The sequence below is a fragment of the Schistocerca serialis genome, chromosome 7 (assembly GCF_023864345.2).
Source record: "Schistocerca serialis cubense isolate TAMUIC-IGC-003099 chromosome 7, iqSchSeri2.2, whole genome shotgun sequence".
NCBI classification, from domain to species: Eukaryota; Metazoa; Arthropoda; class Insecta; order Orthoptera; family Acrididae; genus Schistocerca; species Schistocerca serialis.
Window position 1 is genome coordinate 52416792 of NC_064644.1, and position 18274 is coordinate 52435065.

Sequence of the window (18274 nt, forward strand, 5' to 3'; positions counted from 1 at the left end):
AATCTTACCTTGGTTCTTTTATATGGCCCTTCTGGCACTGGTCGCGATGTGGATCATACGCGTTTTTATAAAGAGGATATTGTTTATTTGTTGCGTAACAGTCCTCCGCGTATTATGTTGGATGGTGATTTTAACTGTGTATTGTGTCCTCCAGATCTGTCTCCTAATTTTAATTTCCCAAGTGAATTACATAAATTTGTCCGCTCCTTACGACTGAAAGACGTCTGCATCTGTAAATATCCTACTTTAGTTAAATTTACCCACTTTACTGCTATTTCTAGTAGGAGGTTAGATAGGTTTCACTTATCAGACTGCCTGAGCGAAGCATTCTTAATGTAGAAGTCATCCCAGCTTCCTTTAAGGATCACTGTGCTGTCGCCATAACTCTCAACCTTGAATGGCAACAAGTCAAACTGTTTCACCCTCAAACGAAACTTCCTGGCAGATTAAAACTGTGTGCCCGACCGAGACTCGAACTCGGGACCAAGGCAAAGGTCCCGAGTTCGAGTCTCGGTCGGGCACACAGTTTTAATCTGCCAGGAAGTTTCATATCAGCGCACACTCCGCTGCAGAGTGAAAATATCATTCTGGAAACATCCCCCAGGCTGTGGCTAAGCCATGTCTCCGCTACATCCTTTCTTTCAGGAGTGCTAGTTCTGCAAGGTTCGCAGGAGAGCTTCTGTAAAGTTTGGAAGGTAGGAGACGAGGTACTGCCAGAAGTAAAGCTGTGAGTACCGGCCGTGAGTCGTGCTTCGGTAGCTCAGTTGGTAGAGCACTTGTCCGCGTAAGGCAAAGGTCCCGAGTTCGAGTCTCGGTCGGGCACACAGTTTTAATCTGCCAGGAAGTTTCATATCAGCGCACACTCCGCTGCAGAGTGAAAATCTCATTCTGTTTCACCCTCCGTGGATGTTGAACGTCGTTCACCTACCTGACCCCTCTCTCGATGACGTGATGAGAGTCGTGTGGGTGCGTACTCTACGATCCACTGGGAAATATTCTTCCACCATTGACTGGTGGACACAGCTAGCAAAACCGAGGCTCAGGCAAACTTTGATACTTTTCTGTGCTGCCAAATTGCGATACTTTGGGAGAACTTATGAATATTACTATTCCATCCTGCGTGAACTTTATGCTGCTTCGGATGACGCCAACTCTGCTAATTGCGGATGTTAGGCGTGTAAAAGCAAAATTATGACCTTGAAGAGAGAATACAAATGGAAGGTTTGAAAATCCGACCGAAGCCGCGTTCATTGGTGACGGAAGAACTGACTTCCTTATATAATTTGCTTTTTCATCAGACCCGTCGCCGACGCGCTTGTATTCATTCTCTCATGACAAATGATGGACATGCGATAACGGCGCAAGCTGCTATAGTACGTATCTTACACCAGTACTATGTAGACAACTGCGACATCGATGAGTCTAGTGAAATCTTGTACGACCCACTTGTCAGCATCTTGGATACGTCAGTTACACCACAGAGCGAGGTGGCGCAGTGACTAGCACACTGGATTCTCATTCGGGAGGACGATGGTTCAGTATCGCGTCCGGCAATACTGATTTAGGTTTTCCGTGATTTCCCTGAGACACTCCAGGCAAATGCCGGGATGGTTCCTTTGAAAGGGCACGGCCGACTTCCTTCCCCGTCCTTCCCTAATCCGATGAAACCGATGACCTCGCTCCTTCCCCAAACAACTCAACCCAACAATTACGCCTGAGCTTAATGAAACGCTCTTAGCTGAGATGTTTACAAACTTATCGTGAGATCGCCTTCTGGAAAGTCCCCCGGTCTAGATGGACTTTCCAAGGAATTTTACGTGCGCTTTTGGCCGTTATTGGGTGCTGCCTGTACCTCCCTTTTGAATGAAGTGTTACAGGGTAGGGTATTGCCGACCTCGTTCTAAGTAGAAAAAATTGTTTTAATCCCGAAACGCACTGGACCGGCTGCCCCTGATAGGTTTTGCCCAATTACTGTTAAACTTTACTTATAAGACTGTGGCGAGAGCAGTTAACAGTAAGATGTTGGCTCTGGTGGAGACGATTGTTGCAAAACATCAAAGCTGCGTACCTAGTTGTACCATTCTTACCCCTATAGTCGAGTGTCGTGACGTGGGTTCGGTGGCTGCTGTAACGTCCGTTCCTTGTGACTTGGCTTTTCCAAACTTCGATAACACATTTGATCGTGTTAAGCACGACTTTCTGCTTCGGATTCTGGAGGCAGTTGGTTTCACAGTTGACACACGGCGAGTTCTGTCAAATCTGTTCACGGGTATTTCGGCTTGGGTGATATTTAATGGCAAGTATATAGAGGGTCTATACAAGGGCGATGCACTTGAGGACAATATTATGGAATTGGAAGAGGATGTAGATGAAGATGAAATGGGAGATACGATACTGCGTGAAGAGTTTGACAGAGCACTGAAGGACCTGAGTCGAAACAAGGCCCCCGGAGTAGACAACATTCCATTGGAACTACTGACGGCCTTGGGAGAGCCAGTCCTGACAAAACTCTACCATCTGGTGAGCAAGATGTATGAAACAGGCGAAATACCCTCAGACTTCAAGAAGAATATAATAATTCCAATCCCAAAGAAAGCAGGTGTTGACAGATGTGAAAATTACCGAACAATCAGTTTAATAAGCCACAGCTGCAAAGTACTAACACGAATTCTTTACAGACGAATGGAAAAACTAGTAGAAGCTGACCTCGGGGAAGATCAGTTTGGATTCCGTAGAAATACTGCAACACGTGAGGCAATACTGACCTTACGACTTATCTTAGAAGAAAGATTAAGGAAAGGCAAACCTACGTTTCTAGCATTTGTAGACTTAGAGAAAGCTTTTGACAATGATGACTGGAATACTCTCTTTCAAATTCTAAAGGTGGCAGGGGTAAAATACAGGGAGCGAAAGGCTATTTACAACTTGTACAGAAACCAGATGGCAGTTATAAGAGTTGAGGGACATGAAAGGGAAGCAGTGGTTGGGAAGGGAGTAAGACAGGGTTGTAGCCTCTCCCCGATGTTATTCAATCTCTATATTGAGCAAGCAGTAAAGGAAACAAAAGAAAAATTTGGAGTAGGTATTAAAATCCATGCAGAAGAAATAAAAACTTTGAGGTTCGCCGATGACATTGTAATTCTGTCAGAGACAGCAAAGGACTTGGAAGAGCATTTGAACGGAATGGATGGTGTCTTGAAGGGAGGATATAAGATGGACATCAACAAAAGCAAAACGAGGATAATGGAATGTAGTCGAGTTAAGTCGGATGATGCTGAGGGTATTAGATTAGGAAATGAGACACTTAAAGTAGTAAAGGAGTTTTGCTATTTGGGGAGCAAAATAACTGATGATGGACGAAGTAGAGAGGATATAAAATGTAGACTGGCAATGGCAAGGAAAGCGTTTCTGAAGAAGAGAAATTTGTTAACATCGAGTATAGATTTAAGTGTCAGGAAGTTATTTCTGAAAGTATTTGTATGGAGTGTAGCCATGTATGGAAGTGAAACATGGACGGTAAATAGTTTGGACAAGAAGAGAATAGAAGCTTTTGAAATGTGGTGCTACAGAAGAATGCTGAAGATTAGATGGGTAGATCACATAACTAATGAGAAAGTATTGAATAGGATTGGGGAGAAAGAAGTTTGTGGCACAACTTGACCAGAAGAAGGGATCGGTTGGTAGGACATGTTCTGAGACATCAAGGGATCACCAATTTAGTATTTGAGGGCAGCGTGGAGGGTAAAAATCATAGGGGGAGACCAAGAGATGAATACACTAAGCAGATTCAGAAGGATGTAGGTTGCAGTAGGTACTGGGAGATGAAGCAGCTTGCACAGGATAGAGTAGCATGGAGAGCTGCATCAAACCAGTCTCAGGACTGAAGACCACAACAACAACAACAACTGACGCCCCCAATAAATATCGGTAGGGGAGTGCCTCAAGGAAGTCCGCTGTCAATTACTTTGTTTATGTTGTCTCAGGAGACCCTACTTCCCCAGCTGACTGGTTGGACGCTTTCCGGCGGGACTATAGCTGTTCGTGCATACGCGGATGACGTGATGGTTCTGCTTCGCTATCCTGCTGAGATATCTCAACTGAAGGCTGTAATCGATGATTTTTGTCGGAGTCCAGGTGCAAAACTTAATGAAGGTAAATGCTCGCTTCTTCCCTTGCGAGGATCTGATGACGCGGTTGTTCCATGGGCTAATGCGGTGCATCGGCATACGTCTCTCGGAATCATCATTGATCGTTGTCCACTGAAACTGGCGACACTCAGCTGAAAGTCTTTTACGGAAAAAATTCAGGGAAGCGATACTAGAGCATGAAAGGCTTTCTCTTAATCTGCTCCAGAAATTCCGAATACTGGATACGTATGCTTCATGCAAAGCTCTTTACATGACCCAAGTTTATCCGCTTCCCTCGATGATGGCGAAGAAACCACGGCAATTGTCTTGTCGTTTCTTATGGAAGAGACATATATTTCTCTTACGGTATGAGGAGAGAACGAAGCCTGGTTCCTTTGGTGGGTTGGGTCTGACTGATATATGAAGGAAGACGCAAGATGAGACGTACTGTTTTGACGCTGAGTCTAGAAACTCACACATTCACGTCTCAGTTATTTCTCTGTATCCGTCCTACTAGTCTTGAACTCCCTATTGATGCTGGTCCCACAAATTATCAGTTAAAACACATTCGTGACTTCTATCTTGCAGTAAGCTATTTAGGGGCTGACATCTTATGGAGAACTGTCCTCGCCACAAAATTCCTAAAGACTCGATGGGAGGCAGTTCCTTGCCCGAACCGCGTTGAAAGAGAATCGCCGCATACAACCTGGACGACAGTTTCGTTCAGTATCAGTATTCCTATTTTGTCGATGCTCGTAGCGTCCTCGTGGTATAAGTTATTAAATAACTTGATTCCAATGAACGAGCGACTTTTCCGTACCGGGCTTAGTGACACGGATATATATAGTCGTTGTAGGTCTCCAGATACGATACGATATCGCTTTACGTGTGGAGGCCATATGGCAAACTGGTCTTCGATCGGGTCACAATTGGCCTTCCTTACTCGATTTTCTGAGGCCGCATACACTACGGACATCTTATTACGCCCAGATTCTTCCTTTTTTCACGGTCGAAAACCCATACCGTTATGTGGGTACTGGGACACTTGGTTCATTACGCTGTGGAACGCGAGGGGGAAGATCACACGAACTTCATGCAGTACATGACCACTGCCTATTGGACATGCTTGCGTATGCCTCGATATCGAGACCTCTTTGCCAACATGTTGCATCTTCAGTTCTTGCAGTCAAATTGGGATTTTTCTTAGTTTGCTATTTCGAATGTAATCTGGTTTCGTTTACCTTCCACTTTTAGATTCTATCACAAACTATAAAAATAAATGAAAACACAAACCAAAAAAATTTTAAAAATTACTGCAAAACACATAAAAATAATTGTTGATATCTATCATGTGACCCTGGCAGCGGTTTGTCGGCTACGTTCTCGTTTTTTTTATTATTCTGTTATCATAATTGTTTTTTTCTTCCACTTGCAGCTTATGTTACATGATGATTTGACTATGGCCTACTGAAGTGTCATGATAGTTGCCAAGTCATTCTAATAATTAAAAATATGGTAGTGCGATAGCTCGCACATCTACCTAGTATGCAGGAGAGCTGGTTTCAAGTCCCGGCCATGGCACAATCCTTTCTAGTTTGTCATCCTCCACGTAGGGATTCTAGGTTTTGCATGAAGAGACTAACCACGCCTTCAAATTGGCAGGTGGTGGACTTTGTTCATTCAACCTGCCCTGCTATATTTGACAAACGCAGACATAAAATATCTCCACTTTGCACGCTAACATAAATGCTTCCCGAATACACTAATGGAAATTTTCTATATGCCTCATATTTTAATAATCTACTTTTAACGTTAAATAGATTCGCAACATGATTAAAAGATGGATTTTAGTGGTGGAAGTAATGAGACGAGTAAGTATAGGTTGGTCACACTATTAAGAAAAATCTCTGCTACAGAAAGTCATTCGAACGAAGGAAATAGCATGTAGGACAACTAGAAATATCCATAGTAACAGAAGTTTATTCTCAAGCCTTAATATAAAACACGTTTGTACTGTAAAGTTTGTATATGTGAATGAATGTTTAGAACGGAATTATAACTTAAATACATTACAGACGCTGGAAAAGGAAATGGCTGTAGAAGGAAACTACTATGTCTGCTTACAACAGCAGAAATGTAAAAAATGAAAAGCAATAATAAAATAAATCAAAACACAGAAACTTTGGAGAAATAATACTGAAATTAGATCAGATGTACTTTGGTCATCAGCACTTACTTTATGTTAGCAGTAAACCTGAAACATTTATTGCTCCAGCAAGAGGCCCTAACCGTCTAGCAAAATGGTATTACTTTCACATTACGTCTCAGAAAAAATATTTGTTTTCCGGCTCATATTTCGACTATTGATACTGCCGGCCTACACAATGAATGATATCTCGGTCTCTTTCTGTATCCCGCAGTCTGGAGTTATATTCTTGTCTAATGACATGTTGTAGTCGTGTGATACTAAAATTACTTTTACACAGAAAAACGAACGAGAGAGCGAACCATCGAATAGATCAGAGTTAGTTACTACAACTGTACAATACTGAGTACCTGTTTAGTATAAGAGCACTCATATAGCCAAAGCGTATGCTTAACTAATACACTCCTGGAAATGGAAAAAAGAACACATTGACACCGGTGTGTCAGACCCACCATACTTGCTCCGGACACTGCGAGAGGGCTGTACAAGCAATGATCACACGCACGGCACAGCGGACACACCAGGAACCGCGGTGTTGGCCGTCGAATGGCGCTAGCTGCGCAGCATTTGTGCACCGCCGCCGTCAGTGTCAGCCTGTTTGCCGTGGCATACGGAGCTCCATCGCAGTCTTTAACACTGGTAGCATGCCGCGACAGCGTGGACGTGAACCGTATGTGCAGTTGACGGACTTTGAGCGAGGGCGTATAGTGGGCATGCGGGAGGCCGGGTGGACGTACCGCCGAATTGCTCCATCGCAACGTGCAAATCACAAGTCTTACACAAGAATGACTTTAGTTTTCCACCATGGGCGGACCTAAAGAAGAAGAGGGGAAACAATCGCAGCCACTTTCCTCAAATCGTCGCTACATTAGCCGAATTTTCAAAAAAGTAAACTGCCCCCACATTGCACGAACCAATCGAACTATCCTCTACTCACTGAATCTGTCCTTTTGACTGTTCTGTTGGCCCTGTAGGCGTGCCCGAAAGAACAGATACCATCTTAGTATATACATATAGTTAAGGCTCACCGACCACTTGAGCATCTTCTTCTTCTGTGCGAATGCACAAACAGTGCTTGAAGTCTTACGGGAATCGGCAACATGCCGCGAGTATTGAGTATAATGGGCGGGGGCACTACGAATGTAGTGCGAGACAATACGTTGAGAATGTGGGTTTCGCTGGAGGCGCTATCCTCTGTGTCCTCGTTGGCTCAGATGGATAGAGCGTCTGCCATGTAAGCAGGAGATCCTGGGTTCGAGTCCGGTCGGGGCACACATTTTCATTCTGTCCCCGTTAACGTATGTCAACGCCTGTAAGCAGCTAAGGGTGTTCATTTCATTGTAATATATGTTTTTGCCACGCAGTATATGAATCTGGCGACTTCCTTGTTACCTCCATTCACCAGGTGCGCCAGCATCTCTGCTCGTATCGTCCAAGTTTCTAACATAAGAATGCACTGAGTTTTATGTCGTCCCCACCATTTGCACAAAGCCTGAGTTTAAGTCTCTCTTAAACAGATTCCTCTACCCGTTTCCCGCCAACCAGCCGCCTTTGTGATGCACTGCCACCTGGCCCACAGTACATCGATGTTGTCGCCAGTGGTCGGCGGAAGGTGCACGTGCCCGTCGACCTGGGACTGGACCGCAGCGACGCACGGATGCACGCCAAGACCGTAGGATCCTACGCAGTGCCGTAGGGGACCGCACCGCCACTTCCCAGCAAATTAGGGACACTGTTGCTCCTGGGGTATCGGCGAGGACCATTCGCAACCGTCTCCATGAAGCTGGGCTATGGTCCCGCACACCGTTAGGCCGTCTTCCGCTCACGCCCCAACATCGTGCAGCCCGCCTCCAGTGGTGTCGCGACAGGCGTGAATGGAGGGGCGAATGGAGACGTGTCGTCTTCAGCGATGAGAGTCGCTTCTGCCTTGGTGCCAATGATGGTCGTATGCGTGTTTGGCGCCGTGCAGGTGAGCGCTACAATCAGGACTGCATACGACCGAGGCACACAGGGCCAACACCCGGCATCATGGTGTGGGGAGCGATCTCCTACACTGGCCGTACACCACTGGTGATCGTCGAGGGGACACTGAATAGTGCACGGTACATCCAAACCGTCATCGAACCCATCGTTCTACCATTCCTAGACCGGCAAGGGAACTTGCTGTTCCAACAGGACAATGCACGTCCGCATGTATCCCGTGCCACCCAACGTGCTCTAGAAGGTGTAAGTCAACTACCCTGGCCAGCAAGATCTCCGGATCTGTCCCCCATTGAGCATGTTGGGACTGGATGAAGCGTCGTCTCACGCGGTCTGCACGTCCAGCACGAACGCTGGTCCAACTGAGGCGCCAGGTGGAAATGGCATGGCAAGCCGTTCCACAGGACTACATCCAGCATCTCTACGATCATCTCCATGGGAGAATAGCAGCCTGTATTGCTGCGAAAGGTGGATATACACTGTACTAGTGCCGACATTGTGCATGCTCTGTTGCCTGTGTCTATGTGCCTGTGGTTCTGTCAGTGTGATCATGTGATGTATCTGACCCCAGGAATGTGTCAATAAAGTTTCCCCTTCCTGGGACAATGAATTCACGGTGTTCTTATTTCAATTTCCAGGAGTGTAGAAAGGGACGCAACGAAAATAATCTCATGAACAATTAGGACAGTATGTTCGCGAATCAGCAATAAACACTGCATCTTAAGAGGTCTGCCCACGTTCAATATTTAATGGCAATAATTACTGACAATACTAGTATGACAATGAATACATTGAAGCGACCTCACACCATCAATAATATTGACAACAATTGTCAGTGGATAACGTGGTTCTGCAAAGTTAAGATGTTGAATACCCAAAAGCGATCGTGTGTTGCAGGTATGTTACCTGTAGCTTACGAGCAACAGAGAGAAGCGAAGAAGAGGAAATGGGTCAGGGAACGGCTGGAGAAAAAAAGGAGCAACTGGTCACAAGTTAATTTACTGATAAATCGGAACCAATGATCCAAGAGATTTCACAAATTATTTTACAAGATATCAATGTTGAAACGAGATAAAAAAAAGAAACAAAATACGTTAAAGAGAGAGCCAATTGCAGTCACAGAAGCAACTTCGAAATTTCTGGCAAGACGTAGGTCGTTCGAATGCTCAAAGTTATGTCCTGCAATATCAGCAAAGACAGTTAATAAAATGCTATGTAAACCTGTGAAGATATTAGCCTGCCAAGTATTTATAAGGCATTTTTTACGTTTTATAACAGTTTTGTGAAACAGACATGCATTTAGCAGATATATGACTTATTTTTCGAAGTGGAAGTGCTTTTCCAAAATTAATGAAGTAAGCTGTGTCAGAGATCCTGCGTTCACCATTCAAAAGCAGTACCGGTACAAACTATGATTACCTCACCTAGGTCTATTAAACTTGTCTTGTGTTAAAAGACTAGTGGTACTTAAAAAATTGCATCTCAGGTTTGATATCCACAAAGGTGAATTGGAAACATAGGCAGTGCACACTAATAGCATGCGCCTGGTTCATGAAGCTCTGTCAAATTCAGATTGGAGAATATTGTCAAACCGTCAATACTTGACGTCACACGTTCAGTACGTGTTGACGATAAACTGAATATTTTGGGGGCCATGAAAACTGCTTGTCAATATTTCTAAAAGTGACAACACGTCCAAAAGCGCCCTCAGACGGTCAATACATTGGCTGTTTGGCAGTATTATCAAACATGCGAGGGCGTCTTTGAGGTGCTCGACGGAGTGGCGACCTTTATTGCAGAAATAACAGTACATCTTAGGTTATATATCATGTCACCAGCACATGTTAGAGAAAAAGTTTGGAGAACATAACTGTTTCTATGAATGCTCCAGATCATAAAGCAGCATCTAAAAAGCATTGGTCTGCGGACAGTAAAATTTCTGAAATGGACTTGTCTGCCCAGATTCCCGGCCTGAACCTTCGGTATGAACTAGAAAGTCGATTTCACTCCACATCCAAGCGTCCATCATTGCGACCTTCTCTGGATCCATGTAGTGAGGAAGAATGGGTTGTCATTTCCCCACAGACATTCAGATATCTCCTAGAAAGTGTCCCTTGGAGAGCTCAGTCCTTTGTAATTGCAACCGGTGGGTATACCCCACAGTAATCTCCATTAATAAGTGTCCGACTACTTTTTATGAAATGATGTCGGCCCCTAGCTATTGAAGATTAACCTTATGAAAAGTGTCGCCTTTAATAAAGTGTGAGAAAAGGCGAGTTTTATTTAGTAGAACTACACTGCTGAGCATAAAAACTACTGTGGTGATGTAGGTGATGCGCAGAAATCCTAAAAGTCCTACTCCTTGATAGGGTACGCAAGTGATCACTCAGGTACAAGTATATAAAGTAGGTGCATGTAAAATCCCAAACGTTCTGTATACAGATAGAGATTACTCAGTGGATCTGCCACTTAGAAATCGCATTTGAATGTTGACTGTCCGTATAAGAATGTTTTGTGCCTGACTGACGTGTGAGGCTTATGGCCTGACAAGATTGTTTTCTTTATCGTTCAGTCAAATTGATGCTCACACCTGTCATGTGAATATGGATCGATCGGTTCAGGAGGGCCTAAACGCCTAGCTTGATCTCAGTAACTCAGTGCAACAAACATATTGTCGACTTCGCTGTGCAGGATCGTAAATCAAGTCAAGTCGATTGTGTAAGGAAGTCACTAACGCTCAAATATATGTACGGACATCTGGTTAGAGCCAGAGACAAAATCAACCTAAACGTTTACAAAGGACCTAGCCGTGTTCAGAAAACATACACTAAAAGCAGTTGGTGGAGTGTTTGCTGCTGTTAGACGACGTTTACTTCATAGAGAAACTGAAGTAGGTAGCTCTTGTTTCTTAACATGAGTAGAGGTTACACTTGACAACCGAAATAAATTAACAGTCGGTTCCTTTTAAGACCCCCCCTCCTACTCAAAAGATACAGTTTCTGAATAATTCAAAGAAAGCTTGAGTGTCATTTCAAATAGGTACCCAGCTCATAAAATTGTAGCTACGCTCGGTATGTTGGCGAAAATACATGTTTAAAGTAGGTCGTATACAAAGAAACGTCGTCCGAAATCGTTCAGCATACTATGCAGAAAACTGTTTTGAACAATTACTTCTGGAGAACAGTCTAAGTGTAAATGCTTGCGAAAAAATACTTGACTTCTCAACAAAAAATAATCCTGAGCAAGTAAGGAGAATCATAACGGATGCAGGGATTAGTCACCACAAGGTCTTTGTAGCAAGATTGAATACCGTAACATCCAAATCCACCAAAAATAAAAGCAAAATATATCTGGTTAGTAAAGAAAATAAAAATTGTTTGACAGCTGCCTAAGAGACAGTCTCCACTCCTTCTAGTCTACGTAAGTAGACCATATGCGGTTGAAATGCAAAGAAGTGGTATAGACGGCAACTGAGATACACATATCAAGTAAATTAATAAGGGCTGGTACTGATCCCCAACGGTACACAAAACAGTTCAAACACTGTTGCAAGAGCAACGAAAAAAGCATGCAAATTTAAAAGCACGCGAATTCCTCAATATTGGTGATGTTTTACAGTAGCTCGACATTCAGCGGGATCGTCCTTTTAATAGTAATAATCAATATATTCACTGCGTGATAGCAATGGCGATGTTACTGATGACAGTGCCACTGCAGCGGAATTATTAAACACGATTTTACGAATGTTCAACTGTTTGAGAACTCCTAAGGGACCAGAATGCAGAGGTCATCGGTCCCTAGACTTTTTTTTTTTTTGGTCATCAGTCTACTGACTGGTTTGATGCGGCCCGCCACGAATTCCTTTCCTGTGCTAACCTCTCCATCTGAGTAGCACTTGCAACCTACGTCCTCAATTATTTGCTTGACGTATTCCAATCTCTGTCTTCCTCTACAGTTTTTGCCCTCTACAGCTCCCTCTAGCACCATGGAGGTCATTCCCTCATGTCTTAGCAGATGTCCAATCATCCTGTCCCTTCTCCTTATCAGTGTTTTCAACATATTCCTTTCCTCTCCGATTCTGCATAGAACCTCCTCATTCCTTACCTTATCAGTCCACCTAATTTTCAACATTCGTCTATAGCACCACATCTCAAATGATTCGATTTTCTTCTGCTCCGGTTTTCCCACAGTCCATGTTTCACTACCATGCAATGCTGTACTCCAGACGTACATCCTCAGAAATTTCTTCCTCAGTTTAAGGCCGGTATTTGATATTAGTAGACTTCTCTTGGCCAGAAATGCCGTTTTTGCCATAGCGAGTCTGCTTTTGATGTCCTCCTTGCTCCGTCCGTCATTGGTTATTTTACTGCCTAGGTAGCAGAATTCCTTAGCTTCATTGACTTCGTGACCATCAATCCTGATGTTAAGTTTCTCGCTGTTCTCATTTCTACTACTTCTCATTACCTTCGCCTTTCTCCGATTTACTCTCAAACCATACTGTGTACTCATTAGACTGTTCATTCCGTTCAGCAGATCATTTAATTCTTCTTCACTTCCACTCAGGATAGCAATGTCATCAGCGAATCGTATCATTGATATCCTTTCACCTTGTATTTTAATTCCACTCCTGAACCTTTCTTTTATTTCCATCATTGCTTCCTCGATGTACAGATTGAAGAGTAGGGGCGAAAGGCTACAGCCTTGTCTTACACCCTTCTTAGTACGAGCACTTCGTTCTTGATCGTCCACTCTTATTATTCCCTCTTGGTTGTTGTACATATTGTATATGACCCGTCTCTCCCTATAGCTTACCCCAAAATTTTTCAGAACCTCGAACAGCTTGCACCATTTTATATTGTCGAACGCTTTTTCCAGGTCGACAAATCCTATGAAAGTGTCTTGATTTTTCTTTAGCCTTGCTTCCATTATTAACCGTAACGTCAGAATTGCCTCTCTCGTCCCTTTACTTTTCCTAAAGCCAAACTGATCGTCACTTAGCGCATTCTCAATTTTCTTTTGCATTCTTCTGTATATTATTCTTGTAAGCAGCTTCGATGCATGAGCTGTTAAGCCGATTGAGCGATAATTCTCGCACTTGTCAGCCCTTGCCATCTTCAGAATTGTGTGGATGATGCTTTTCCGAAAGTCAGATGGTATGGATCCCCTATCTCTTCTAAATCGACTCCTGTTTCTTCTTCTATCACATCAGACAAATCTTCACCCTCATAGAGGCTTTCAATGTATTCTTCCCACCTATCTGCTTTCTCCTCTGCATTTAACAGTGGAATTCCCGTTGCACTCTTAATGTTACCACCGTTGCTTTTAATGTCACCAAAGGTTGTTTTGACTTTCCTGTATGCTGAGTCTGTCCTTCCGACAATCATATCTTTTTCGATGTCTTCACATTTTTCCTGCAGCCGTTTCGTCTTAGCTTCCCTGCACTTCCTATTTATTTCATGCCTCAGCGACTTGTATTTCCGTATTCCTGATTTTTCCGGAACATTTTTGTACTTCCTCCTTTCATCAATCAACTGAAGTATTTCTTCTGTTACCCATGGTTTCTTCGCAGCGACCTTCTTTGTGCATATGTTTTCCTTCCCAACTTCTGTGATGGCCCTTTTTAGAGATGTCCATTCCTCTTCAACTGTACTGCCTACTGCGCTATTCCTTATTGCTGTATCTATAGCGTTAGAGAACTTCAAACGTATCTCGTCATTCCTTAGTACTTCCGTATCCCACTTCTATGCGCATTTGATTCTTCCTGACTAATGTCTTGAACTTCAGCCTACTCTTCATCACTACTATATTGTGATCTGAGTCTATATCTGCTCCTGGGTACGCCTTACAATCCAGTATCTGATTTCGGAATCTCTGTCTGACCATGATGTATTCTAATTGAAATCTTCCCGTACCTCCCGGCCTTTTCCAAGTATACCTCCTCCTCTTGTGATTCTTGAACAAGGTATTCGCTATTACTAGCTGAAACTTGTTACAGAACTCAATTAGTCTTTCTCCTCTTTCATTCCTTGTCCCAAGCCCATGTTCTCCTGTAACCTTTTCTTCTACTCCTTCCCCTACAACTGCATTCCAGTCGCCCATGACTATTAGATTTTCGTTCCCCTTTACATACTGCATTACCCTTTCAATATCCTCATACACTTTCTCTATCTGTTCATCTTCAGCTTGCGACGTCGGCATGTATACCTGAACTATCGTTGTCGGTGTTGGTCTGCTGTTGATTCTGATAAGAACAACCCGGTCACTGAACTGTTCATAGTAACACACCCTCTACCCTACCTTCCTATTCATAACGAATCCTACACCTGTTATACCATTTTCTGCTGCTGTTGATATTACCCGATACTCATCTGACCAGAAATCCTTGTCTTCCTTCCACTTTACTTCACTGACCCCTACAATATCTAGATCAGGCTGTTCCAGCTCGTCGGCTCCGTTGTGAGCCGCGGAGCGCTCCCTGCTCCAGGGAGCCGCGTCGCTCGCTGTGGCCATTCAAGTGGGCCGGCACGTGGCACGGCTGGCTGAGGCAGGCGGCAAGGCAAGCGTTTTGATGTGCCAGCTGCGTCTTACAAGATCGACATCCTCATACTCTTAGCTGCTAATACGATGTTCAGGAAATAAATAAGAAACAACTGTTTTACAAGGAATTGCATATTAAATTTATTGGGTCTCTGTAGCTTGACATTTTCTTTTCGTTAAAAGATCGGAAATATCAGGCGTCAAAGTGTTCGCAGCGTTAATGCGGAGGATGGCCTTCATTGTTGCACCCTGAACAAACGATCGTTCCTTACTTTTTAGTGTTTTAATTGCTGAGAAAAGCTGCTCACAAGAATATGTAGATCCAAACATGCACATGATCTGAGCGGCATTGTTGTGAAGCTTGGGAAATGTTTTTTGCTGTAATGAACGATACCATCGAGACAAATCCAACGTGTTGTAGTACCTCTCTTTCAACAAAGTTGAATTTTGCAAATCAACAATCTCCAATTGAAGTGACTATGACCAGTCATCGGGGGAAAATGAAAAAAAAGGAGTGCTGTACACCTTAAGTTCCATTTCCAATCTAGTGAGGTCTCGGAATCGTGTTTCAAACGACGTGATGAGCTGCTTTAACTTTGCTTGGTAATCGCCGAAAGTATTATCTTCAAGTAGTTTTAAAGAAGCACGATGATTGAAGAACGTTAAATGTCCATTACTCATCTGCCTGTCAAATAAATATAACTTTTCCATGAACGCTTTGATCTGGTCGTGCATATCAACGATTAGCTGCCCTTTGCCCTGCAATGACAAATTTAAATTATTCAGATGCATAGTTATGTCAGCTAGGAACGCCAGGTCTGATATCCATTTTGTATCATTCAGACAACGCATTTCTTCCCCTTTCATTTCGAGAAAAAGGGATAGTTCCTCACGAATGGCAAAGAAAACATCAAGAACTTTTCCCCGACTCAGCCAACGAACTGTACTGTGGTAAGGTATATCCCCATATTGCGCTTCAATATCTCTCAAGAATCCTTTGAATTGGCGATGATTCATTGCGTGACGGCGTACAAAATTCACACACTTCACGATATATTTCATTACGCCACCTAGCTCTACTGTTTCAGCACACAGTGCCTCTTAGTGAATAAAACAATGAAGAGTCAAAATGTCTTTCCAGAATTCTTCCCTGAGTTTTTATTTTTCAAACGAGAGGCAAAACCTTGGTGACGCCCGATCATTTCTGGTGCACCATCTGTCGCTACAGAATGGAGCTTATCCCACGGCAAATTCATATTGTCCACTGATTCACAAACAGCTTCAATAATGTCACGTCCTGTTGCGGTGTAATCGAGTGGTACCACATTCAAGAGTTCTTCAGTTACTTGCAGCTCCATGTCGACACCACGCACATAGACTGCAAGCTGAGCACAGTCCGATATGTTGGTGCTTTCGTCAAGCGTAGCGAAAATGCAACAAAGCTTCCCGCCTTTTTCCTGGGCTGTCTCTAAATCCGTTGCCATGTCCAGGATTCGACGAGACATTGTTTGTTTCCAACGGAGATGCAGGCGGTTTGCCTGTCGAAGCAAACATTCTGCAACTGCTACCATGCGCGATTTTACGAGTTGTCCCATCGAAAAAGGCTTGCCATTCGACGCAATGATGTGAGCGACCCTGCAGCTTGCTCGAATTGCAGATTCAGTTGTGTTTTCTCCGCTCTCATTCACCTGCAAATTATAAACGCTTTACAGAACACAAAGCATGTTGCATGTTTTGATACCCTCCGTATTACGAGGAGACGTAAGTTTAAAAACGTTTTCGTACGTCGTTCTTAAGCCTGGCTACCAGTTCTCTACGTGCAACACCTTCTACCTGATCGTAGTGCGCTGCGTGAAGACGTGTATAATGTCGTTGTATATTTTACCTCGTCGCAGAATTAAATACTTTATGACATACAACACACTGCAGACGACCATCCCTCTCAATGAATAGAAAGGTATCCTCCAATAGAGGTACAGGGCTCCCGCGGCTAGTCATAGCTGTCATTGAACACGGATTATTGCGTCAGTTGCGGCTGCGTGCGGCCAGGGGGTAGTGAGTTCGCATTCCCCCTCCACGCGGGCTCCGAGCTGCCGCAGTGAGCGCTCCGGAGCGCTCCGGCTCCCTGGAGCTCGGTTGGAACAGCCTGATCTAGATTGAGCCTTTACATTTCCCTTTTCAGATTTTCTAGTTTCCCTACCACGTGCAAGATTCTGACATTCCACGCCCCGACTCGTAGAACGTTATCCTTTCGTTGATTATTCAATCTTTTTCTCATGGTAAGCTCCCCCTTGGCAGTCCCCTCCCGGAGATCCGAATGGGGGACTATTCCGGAATCTTTTGCCCATGGAGAGATCATCATGATACTTCTTCATTTACAGGCCACATGTCCTGTGGATACACGTTACGTGTCCTTAATGCAGTGGTTTCCATTGCCTTCTGCATCCTCATGTCGTTGATCATTGCTGATTCTTCCGCCTTTAGGGGCAATTTCCCACCCCTAGGACAAGAGAGTGCCCTGAACCTCTATCCCCTCCTCCGCCCTCTTTGACAAGGCCGTTGGCAGAATGAGGCTGACTTCTTATGCCGGAAGTCTTCGGCCGCCAATGCTGATTATTTATCAAAATTTAGGCAGTGGCAGGGATCGAACCCGCGACCGAAGACGTTTTGATTATGAATCAAAGACGCTACCCCTAGACCACGGGTCATCTCCCTAGACTTACATACTACTTAAACTAACTTACTCTAAATTATCCTAAGAAGAACACACACACCAATGCCCGAGGGAGAACTCGAACGTCCAAAGGTAAGGGCCGCGCAATTCGTGACATAGCACCTCTAACCGCGCGGTCATTCCACGCGGCACAAATTTCCGAAATTCCTTCAACAAAGAAGACGAAGTAAATATTCCGGAATCCGAATCAATAACAGCTGCCAACATAAGTAACTCAGGCGTAGATATCCTCAGTGCAGCGAAGCCGCTTAAATCACTTAATAAAGACACAGCCACCAGTCTACATTGCATGTCCCTTCAGAATACGTTCATATAATTGACGCATGCTTAACAATCATATACTACAGCTGGCAAATCGAAAGATAAGCACCTACAGACTGGAAAGTTGCAGGAGTCGCAAAAATACTCAAGAAAATAAATATAAATGTTACATTACAAACCCCGTGTCATTAACGTCGATCTGCAGTAATAATTTGGAACATATACTGTGTTCCAACTCTACGATTTATCTATTTGTTGACAAAAGTGAACACTGATTCAGAAAATTTCGTTATTGTAAAGCGCAACAAGCTCTTTAGTGTCACGAAATAATGAATTATATTGACAGGGGATGTCAAACTGATTCTGTATTTTCTGGTTTCCGGAGGGCTTTTGAGACTATTCCTTTCAAACGACTTCTAATGAAATTTC

The 18274-nt window shown here is 43.8% G+C and overlaps 1 non-coding gene across 1 annotated transcript; it reads left to right on the plus strand.

The window, feature by feature from the left end:
- The first annotated feature begins 748 nt into the window (after nt 1-748).
- Nucleotides 749-823, plus strand: Trnat-cgu (transfer RNA threonine (anticodon CGU)). Its single transcript has one exon. It is a non-coding gene; the product is annotated as a tRNA-Thr (tRNA).
- The last annotated feature ends 17451 nt before the right edge of the window (nt 824-18274 follow it).